Source organism: Typopeltis vanoorti, chromosome 10, assembly GCF_054136105.1.
Source record: "Typopeltis vanoorti isolate ZY-2024b chromosome 10, IOZ_Tvanoo_1.0, whole genome shotgun sequence".
NCBI classification, from domain to species: domain Eukaryota; kingdom Metazoa; phylum Arthropoda; class Arachnida; order Uropygi; family Thelyphonidae; genus Typopeltis; species Typopeltis vanoorti.
Window position 1 is genome coordinate 67,222,493 of NC_143558.1, and position 9,915 is coordinate 67,232,407.

General features: G+C 34.7%; 1 protein-coding gene across 2 annotated transcripts in view; it reads right to left on the reverse strand.

The window, feature by feature from the left end:
- The window catches only part of LOC150102479 (uncharacterized), a 547,971-nt gene extending 539,493 nt beyond the window's left edge, over nt 1–8,478 (reverse strand). Inside the window, exon 1 of one of the 2 annotated variants that reach the window (XM_090399126.1) lies at nt 8,389–8,478. The gene's annotated coding sequence lies outside the window, so the exon portion shown is untranslated. The remainder of the gene's footprint in view (nt 1–8,388) is intronic. The other variant, XM_090399124.1, reaches the window with a different exon arrangement.
- Nucleotides 8,479–9,915: the final 1,437 nt, after the last annotated feature.

The window sequence follows — 9,915 nt, forward strand, 5'->3', positions numbered from 1 at the left end:
AATGAAATACGCAATCTTGCTATTTTTCATATTTTGGTGGAGTGCCATTACTTTACATGAGAGGGGAATGAAATTTTTACCTATCTACGAGGGTTGTTGTTTGAAAAGTTTGATAAATTTCCAACAGATGGCAACACAATTCATTCATTGATACCAGTGTCAACACGTATCATCATTTTCATGACCGCTGGCAAAACTTTAGCCACGTGCGACATGTTGTTCTTATTGTTCCCATTTTTCATAAAAATGGAGAAAAAAAGGGTTTCATGCAGTGATAAAACACTTTTATTTGAAGAAGTGAATGGCCGCGCAGATCAAAGCTGAGTAAGATGCAGTCCATGGGAACTTTGCACCATGCATTAAAGACTATTTATTTTTGGATAAATGAGTTTAAATGTGGTCGTAAGTAAATCGAAGATGAAACACAGCTTGATCCAGACACCTAACTGAGGTCACTATGAAGGAAATGATTGACAAAACCCATGGTATCATTATGGAAGACCGCCGAGTGAAAATGCGTGAGATTGCCGAGATTGTGGGCATCTCAACTGAATGGGTGTATAATATCCTGTTTACAAAATTGCACATGAAAAAGCTGTGTGCGTGATGGGCACAATTGTTGACTGTCGATCAAAAAGCATGCAAAAAAATATTTCAATGCAGTGTTTGGAGATGTTGAATCGCAATGCGCAAGATTTTTTGCCTCAATTCGTGACTGTAGATGAAACTTGGATCCACCACTACACACCTGAGTCCAAGCAGCAGTCAAAACAGTGGACAATGCCCAGTGAAAGAACACTGAAAAAAGCGAAGACCGTTTTGTCAGCCGGGAAGGTGATGGCCACTGTTTTTTGAAATTCCCAAGGAATTATCATGATAGATTATTTGGAAAAGGGTAAAACAATAACAGGAGTCTATTATGCATCATTGTTGGACTGTTTAAAAAAAGAACTGAAGAAAACGGCCAAGATTGGTGCACAAAAAATGTGCAATGTGAAAAAATGTGCCAAAAAATCAAGACAATGCACCATCCCACACACTGGACGTCGTAATAGCAAAATTGCACGATTTGGGGTCCGAATTGGTTCCACATCTGCCATATTCTCCGGACTTGACCCTGTGTGACTTCTTGTTCCCAAACTTAACAATTTGGATCAGTGGGAAAAAAATATTCTTAAAACGAGGATGTCATCAAGGCTGTCCATGACTATTTTGCACAATTTGACAAATCCTACTTTTTAGAAGGGATGAAAAAATTGGAAACTCACTGGACCAAATGTGTAGACCTCAATGGAGACTATGTTGAGAAATAAAGGAGATTTTTTTCAAAAAAAAATGTGTTTAACTTATTTTTTTTAGCAAACTTTTCAAACAACCCTCGTAGCCAAGTCTTATATGCTCAGACTGCATGTTTTTAACCTTTTACAAAGAATTAATTTGTACAAATACATTCGACTGCAATTTTATTTATATGTAGATACTGTATTGCTTAACTTAATGTTTATACATATATATTATTTACTAATTTATCTTTCACTGTTTATGCTGCTTTAGCCTATGACCTTTGTGTAATTTTGTTTTTATGTATATACTACATTGCTAAATTTAGTTTTTGTGTATGGATATTGTTTATTAATTTGTCTTTGACTCAATGTACTACTGCCTTAACTTTTTACCTTGTGTACTACTGTAACCTTTGGTGCTGTTCTTGCTATTGGTTTATTGGTACTGTTCTTGCACCAATAAACCAATCAACCCTAGAATCCAATTTACAATGGAAAAGAAAACTAATAATAGTCTAGCCTTTCTAGACACCTAATGGTAACTTGTCCTTTTCAGTATACAGGAAACTCACTCGGGAAGGTAGATATATTCACAAATCCCCCCCCCTTAACATTATGGTGTCATCAAAATACTAACCTTTGTTCCAATGAGACCTCTCTTGCAGTAGAACTCAATCATATACACCACATTTAAGCTAATGGTTACAGTTCCCACAATATCAAAAAAATAATCAATCCCTACCCCAGTCCATGACCTTCTCTTCAGAAAGATTTCAGTAATGCTATCACCATCCCTTATGTCTGAGGCAAAAAATATCTAAAATCTTAAAGATATACAATCCTATGCAGCACTTTACATAGAACTGACTGGAAAAGTACCAGTTGTTTACATCACACCAAAACATGGTATGAACGCAAATTTAAGGAAGCCTGTGAGATTCTTATCAACCACCCCAATCTGAACAATAATGATGGTCTAAAAATCCTAAGCATAAGGAAGGCACATATTCTACCCACAGAACTTTCTCTCTAAGAGTTAACTATAAACAGGACTGTAGATAATCCAGAATCCTAAATCTAAAATAACAATTGTAATGCTAAAAATAGGATATCATTGTTACTGAAAGAAGACTATCTATAAGAAAGAATTTTTTCCTATGTTATCTTAAATAGAATTTAGTTTTGATGTAGTTTCTAAATAATTAATTATTTGTATTTTTTTTTTTTTTCACTAGAGGTCATGCCAGTAGATTAACTGGTGGTCAAAGCATTGTTCCTTTAGCTTACTGTGTATAATGTAACTCAGCTTGTCCTTGTATATTTGTATACATACTCCAGATGATGATCTTAATATGAAGATCGAAACATCGGTAAATTAAAATAGTTATTTATAACACGTTGTAAAGTCCATAATTTCTAAAATGAAAAATGAACACTAAAAGAAAGAATTTATTTACTCCACATGATTGTCATGTATTCCAAATCATTCTGATCCATACAGTTGGATGCCTTCTGAAAGGTACAATATAAATATTTTTATTCTTTCACAGAACTGTCTCTACTATTAATGATAATACCTCTATCTATTGTATGAGATTGCTGGCTTTTCTGAATCATTTCTTGTGTATTCTTCTATGTTCTCACTTTTGCTACTAGTATCATCAACACTTACCAAGATGATTTGTTATGGCAGTTGGTCTATATTTACATTCTACCATACTCTCTTATGTACTGTTAAAAGTATCAATCTTGCCCACATTTAGATGCTTTTCCTTCTTTCCATGCAGTATTATGTAGAATCTCCATGTTTATTAGAATTGTTATCATTTCCAGAACCTTTATTCTTTATTTGTTTCCTTGCTTTTTCTACTTATAGTAACAGTTTCACCTTCATCACAGAACTGTGACATCTGGTTGTTTGTTAATCTGTCTCTAAATCATTTTCTGATAGTCTCAATATAGCTCAGTACAATTCTTGTTCCAGCATTCACACTAGGAAAGGATTAAAGATAGTATTTAATTCTTCCAATATTTTATCTAAATTATATATATATATATATATATATACACACAGAAAGAGAGAGAGAGGTCATCCAGGAGTACAAGATGAGACTTATAACCCACACACAAAGGCAGTACAAAACTAAGCGAAACATGTGGATGAGAAACTAGAGTCCTAACTAGGTGGGGTACCCTATGGACACTTGCCTAGGATGTAAACTAGCATCTTGAAGAATTAGTGTTTTCCATATTTTGGGAAGTTTTATTCAACCATATTTATTCAAATTATGCTGATTTTTAAGAGTAGCAGCAGATTCTAAAAACAGTCTTTCTCTTCTAAATTTACTGTGATGGAGTATGATGATCTTTTTCCAGTTGATTCTGTGAACTGTATCCAAACAAAGAATGATCTGCAAGGCCAGATTAACCATAGTCATGACTGCAGATGCATATTTTTTATGTCTGTCCATGTGAATGATAGCTAATCTTCCTGTCTCCATAATAGGCCAACTTGCAGGAACAAGGAACTCTATATACACCTGGAACTGAGAGAGGAGGAAATTTTTCTTTCGTGTAATGGATTGTTTATGTTCCTTTTGTCTGATAGGAATTGTGCGTCCTGTTTCCCCTATATATGGTATATTACAGGTGCAATAAATACAGTATACTCCAGGGTGGACCAGTGGAGGGAGTGGGTCTTTGGATGAGTTGAGTAAGCTTTTCAGTTTTGCAGGAGGTTTAAAAGGTGGCTTTGAGATTGTATTTTTGTAGTATTCTGTTTATTTTATCTGACGTCCCTTTAATGTACGGAATGGTTATAGTTTTATTGTAGTCTGGTTTATCTTTGTTTTTTATTGATGTCTTGTAGAGAATTTTGTTAATGGTGTTATGGCTATAACCATTTTTTAGAAAATGTATTGCTGATAACTTTAAATTCATCTTTTTGTGCTTGTTCATTGGAGCAGATCTTCAGAGCCCTTTTTTAGAGTATTAATGACACCTAGTTTTTGTGTTGGGTGGTGGTGGTAGTAGGAGTTTATATGTATATATTGGCCAGTATGTGTTGGTTTCCGGTAAACAGTGAAGGAAAGACTGCCAGAAGGAAGACATGTGACAAGTGTATATCTAGAAACGGAAGTGTGTTCTGTTTTTCAATTTCAATTGTGAACTGTATGTATTTGTGTTGTTTGTTTAGGTGGCTAAGGAAAGTGTCCAGTGTCTGGTGGCCATGGGGCCATATTGCGAAAACATTGTCAACGTATCTAAGCCAGACTTTGGATTTTAAAGGAGAGGAATCTAGAGCATGTTGATCAAAATGTTTCATGTAAAATGAGTAAATAAATTGATGCAGTTATTAAAGGATATCTATAGTAATGTACAAACAGCAGTGCAGTTTAAGTGAATAATTTGTTTAGAACAAGCAGATACAAGAAAAGGAGATGTTGAAAGTTTATTTTTCCCTTGGTTAGAGTATAATAAATTTAGTTTAATCCTTTATCCAAGTGTGAGCAAACAAAGTTTGCGCCTGAAGGTATCTTCAGGACTGGGGTAAGGTGGTACAACACCAGGGAACTCCTTGCAAAGGTGGAGCAAGCTACATTCTAAGTATCTCCCATAATGCAAAACACATCTCCTTGCAGATATGTCTAATGTTATGCATTAAGGGAAGGGCCACTACCCAGACTAGTTTCGACCTTTATTGAGGTCTCTTCAGTGGGAGCCAGGCCCAAGTGGAGATACCAGGCAGAAGCATTAGCAGGTCATCTCTACCTATAGGAGTTGCCAAATGGTGTGCCACCCTTTTTTTTAATAAATTACTCTGGATTTAGAGAAAGATGCTGGAAGTTTATTTTTCATTTGGTTAGAGTATAATAAATTTAGTTTAATCCTTTATCCAAGTGTGAGCAAACAAAGTTTGCACCTGAAAGTATCTTCAGGACTGGGGTAGCTTGCTCCACCTTTGCAAGGAGTGCCCTGGTGTTGTACCACCTTACCCCAGTCCTGAAGATACTTTCAGGTGCAAACTTTGTTTGCTCACACTTGGATAAAGAATTAAACTAAATTTATTATAAAAAAAAGCAGATTTGTGGTATAAACAAGTTTCTTTATTACAGAAAGATATTTGCAAATATCTTCTAGAAAGAGCAATGAACAAGATCAAGGAAGGGTAAATAGACATATATTCATGAGATAGGAATTAATAATTGGAGAACTACATATAATATAGTTATTCATGATGGGGGGAAAAAATGCAACTGTGCAACTGTTAAATGAGGATGAGAACCTATATAGTTTTGTAATGAATATTACAAAAAATGGTATTGTAGAACGTTTTTTCACTTGGTTATAAATTAAATATGCCAAGAAATAATATTCTTGTTTAATCCTTTATCCATATGTAAGCTAAGAAAGTTTACTTGATCACGACTAGGCTACTCTGTATATAGAAGCTGATGAAGTCACATTAATTGCCTTACTAAAAGGCAACCTTAGTATCCTATAATGCAAAGCACACATCTTTCTGGATAGTGGTATCCAGACTGATTTTTACCTTCATTGAGGTCTCATCAGTGAATGCCAGACCCAGATGGGATACCAAGGTTGAAGCAGTGCAGAAGTTGAAATGATGGTATTTAGTGATAAGTGTTGACAGTAAGATTAAGACAGATGGATCTGGACTCAAAAATGTAGTGAAATTTATATATTGAGGAAGTAATATATAAATTTCACTACACCCCATTCCTTTCCATTTTCCCTCCTTTTGTTCTCTAATTTTGTGACATTTACAAAGTGCATAAATGCTGAAATACATCATGAATTTTTGCTTGGTCAAGAACAGAATTAAATGGAAGTATGGTGCTTTCATTCCTTATTGTTAAGCATTTGCTCTACTTTTAAATGGGCAGGAGTAGTAGTCCTTTATAGTAAAAATGTATTTTCAGGCGCAGAAATTAAATAACTTTTCAAAATAACCTTTATTTATAAACAAAATATTTACACAAATATAAGACCATTTCATTATTGGCAATCTTAAGTGCAATTCCTTGAGGCACTACAGGGTTCCCAAAAATATTCACAATTTGAATAGCACAGGTTTGGGGAATAAGCTCAGGATGTCAATGTCTTCAGTTACTTAAAAGGTTAGATTAGTTTGCAAAGGCCTAAGATGTACTTTGTCATTCATCATATGTAAAGACAACTAACAGCTGAAAAGAACTATATGATCGTGTTCATTGACTGACAGGTCTAAATTTTGCTGGCACATGAATATTAATAAAATGGCAGAACCATTTAGGAATTTTTTAGTACACCATTTTCTAAATATCCTCTACGGCATTTTAAGAAACATGCAAAACACTGTATTGCTTACATTAGTGGTGCACTCAAGATTTAATCTTGGAGGGAGGGCCCGAGTTGAGTAGGCGATTTACAAATACACATTACGCATTGCTGACCTATGACTGAGCATCTGCAGTGATAGCCAATACATGACAAGTAGTATAGAAGTAGAAGACACAACATAAATTTTAAAAAAAAATTAATTTTAATTAGGAAAAGATTTTTGGAAAATTTTCTAGTGTTTATTTCCTTTTTCTTTTTGGGGGGCCAGGACCCCTTGGCCCCCTCCCTGGGTGCGCCACTGGCTTACAGTTTCCTTAATTAGTGGACTGTCCATGGTAAATGTATGCCTAGGAACTAATGATATATTTTTTTTTTTTTTCGCATGACCATGTGGTGAAAGGAGGTGATCATGTTAGCGATCTGATTTAGATTTGTTCATTTTCAATTATTAAACGGAAGAAAAATAATTCAAAGCGTCTAATAAGAAATTGTGAAAACTTTAACCCAAGTTTAAACGCAATTTCAGGAAGCGACCCCCCCCCCCCCCTTACACACTCACGAGGCTACAAACGAAATGTCAACAAATCCATTTAAAAGTTAAAAGCATGTTTAGTTAGTTCTGTTAGTTCTTTCTGCCTCTAGGGATTTGATTCCTATTTTAATGGATTCAGAGCGATGGGTGGAGAAAGGAGCGAAGCGTGAAAGCGTGATTTATTTTTTGAATCATAATTTTAACACATCTTTAATCTTTTTTTACGAATCAGCGACAGCTTTGTTGTCGAAATGTCTGGTTTCCAGTTTGTTATCGAAAGCAGCTGTTACAAACGGACGATGTAGGTACGTCCACTTACAATACTTGATGACACACCGGAAGACATTATCAATATCTAACGCAGTATTTAACCCCCTTTTTTAAAACTTTACTCCAAACTTTTCGCGCACGAAGTGAAACTTTTCTTGCAAATAAACATTAAGCAATTGCAATACGATGCAATACGAAGCAATTGCAATACGATAAAATACATAAGCTATAGTTTAAGTAATGATAATTGCTAAGAACATAATAGTCCACATGTCATGTCATACTCGCAGCGCCTTAACTTCCTCTGTGTGAACTACTTAACGAAGGATGGAATTTCAACTGCAAATACACCGAATGCTTCAAAAATAAAATAAAATAAAATGTGACAATTTTATTATTCTTGAAAATTGATTATTAATAGGATGACTGTCTCTCCGCTGAAAACAGCTGTCAGAACTGACAGTAATAATGTTTTTAACACTCGCAACTCCTCTGTACCATAACTTCGACCGCAGCAACTTAATACATATGTTATTAAAAAAATAATAATGAATAGAGTATTAAACTTTCTAAGGACAGTGTGCTTCGATGACTAGCTGACACTTCCTTTCTTAACTGCGAACGGTATGTACAGATACCGGTATATGAGGTCATCGGTGTGGATTTCTAGTGCTTCGGCCTTGGGAATCGAATCCCGTAAAGCACTTCCCTGGTGCTAAATTCATATGCGCATTTTCCACTATTGAAATTACAATTTTCCGATATTGAGTAATCAAATGGTTTCCGTCATTTTAACACACACCCGAAATGTAACATAGAAACGTAAATAGCATGCAAATGCATAACATACGATAATTTCAGCGTTTGAACCTACTTATGAAGCCAAATGCCAACTTTCTTCTAACAACATACTTTATATTACACATTTTATAATAGCAGATCAACACAAAGCCTACTCACATTTGCCATCATATTTCTACATCACTTGAAACAACAGCACACAGGCAACACTAAAAACCACATAATTTTGACGCAGGAAGACTACAACATAACACTTCTCATTCATTCACTAACCAGCAGTACATTATTAACGCCCTCTAACGACGCAAGAGTTAACTATGGCTAAAACTAAATTGGTCACAAAACGAAGCTCACGAAGTTCATCACAAATGAAATGAAGAAAATATCTTCCCAGACGAAGAAAAGCAGACGTCACGCTGTGATGTATCTTCTTTAGAAAGAACTTAGAAAATGAAAATTTAGAACTTTAACTAATCGAAGTAAAATACAACGGATACGTTTTAGGTCACGCAAAATTTAAATTATTGTATCTTCAGACTAAATTACAGCACTAATCCAATGAAAAATGTTGATTATTGTTATTTATTTATTTTTTTTGCTTTGAAATAGTGAATATCGCACAGGGAGCGTTTGCGGAGTTTTGTGGCAAATTTGATGATGTAAGATCGATAGATTAAAATAGTTATTGGATCGATTCTAATTGCTTTTTTGGACACTTTCTTATTTTAAATTTTATTATTATTATTATTGTTTTACCAACAGAAATCTGAGAGACTCCATTCTTACAGCAAGCAAGAAAACAAGGCTGACAACAACGATCCTAACTGATAAGAAACTCCCAACACCAACCTATATAACAGAACACTGGACTCCATACTTCAAAAATCTTTTATACCAAGCAAGGAAGACAAAAACAGAGAAAAAACTGCAAGTTCCTGTGGACAAAGAATTCCCAGATATTTATGAGAAAGAATGAAAACAATCAAGTATACATAATTACAAGTGAATTCGACTTACGCAGCCTACCAATATAAAACACTAACTTTCCACATCCTTAAAAATAAGATTAGAACTCATTTAAAAACTATATAATGGAGATCTCAAACATAGGCGAACATATCCAGTCAGAAAACATAAACTTCAAGGTCTTTGACTCTTTGAAGAAATGGTCAGACAACATTTCCACCAATACCAACTTCACTATCATACACATAAACATAAGAAGTATAAAAAAAAACACTGTCTTACATTGATAACACAGCTCAATTATGCCATTATAAACATAGATGCGCTAATACTAACCGAAGTTGCAATAAACGACACAGAAATTTACGCATACAACATAAATAATTATCAAACCTACAACTTATGCAGACCAAACAAAAAAGGAGGTGGCACTGTGGCATTTATCAAAGAAAAATACAATGTGACTGAAAAACAAACTCACTTCGAACATGCGGAAACACTAATTTTGGAAATCACAAATAGCCACAATAGTATCAAATACACAATAAACACAATATACAGACCCCCCAGATAATAATCCACTCAGTTTTCTTCACGAGTTAGAAACATGGCTAAGCGGTATCGAACCCCGTACAACACGCAGGTTCATCCCAATAGGAGACATTAACATAAATATGCTTGACCATGCTTCTTCAACCACTAACACATATCTAGATATAC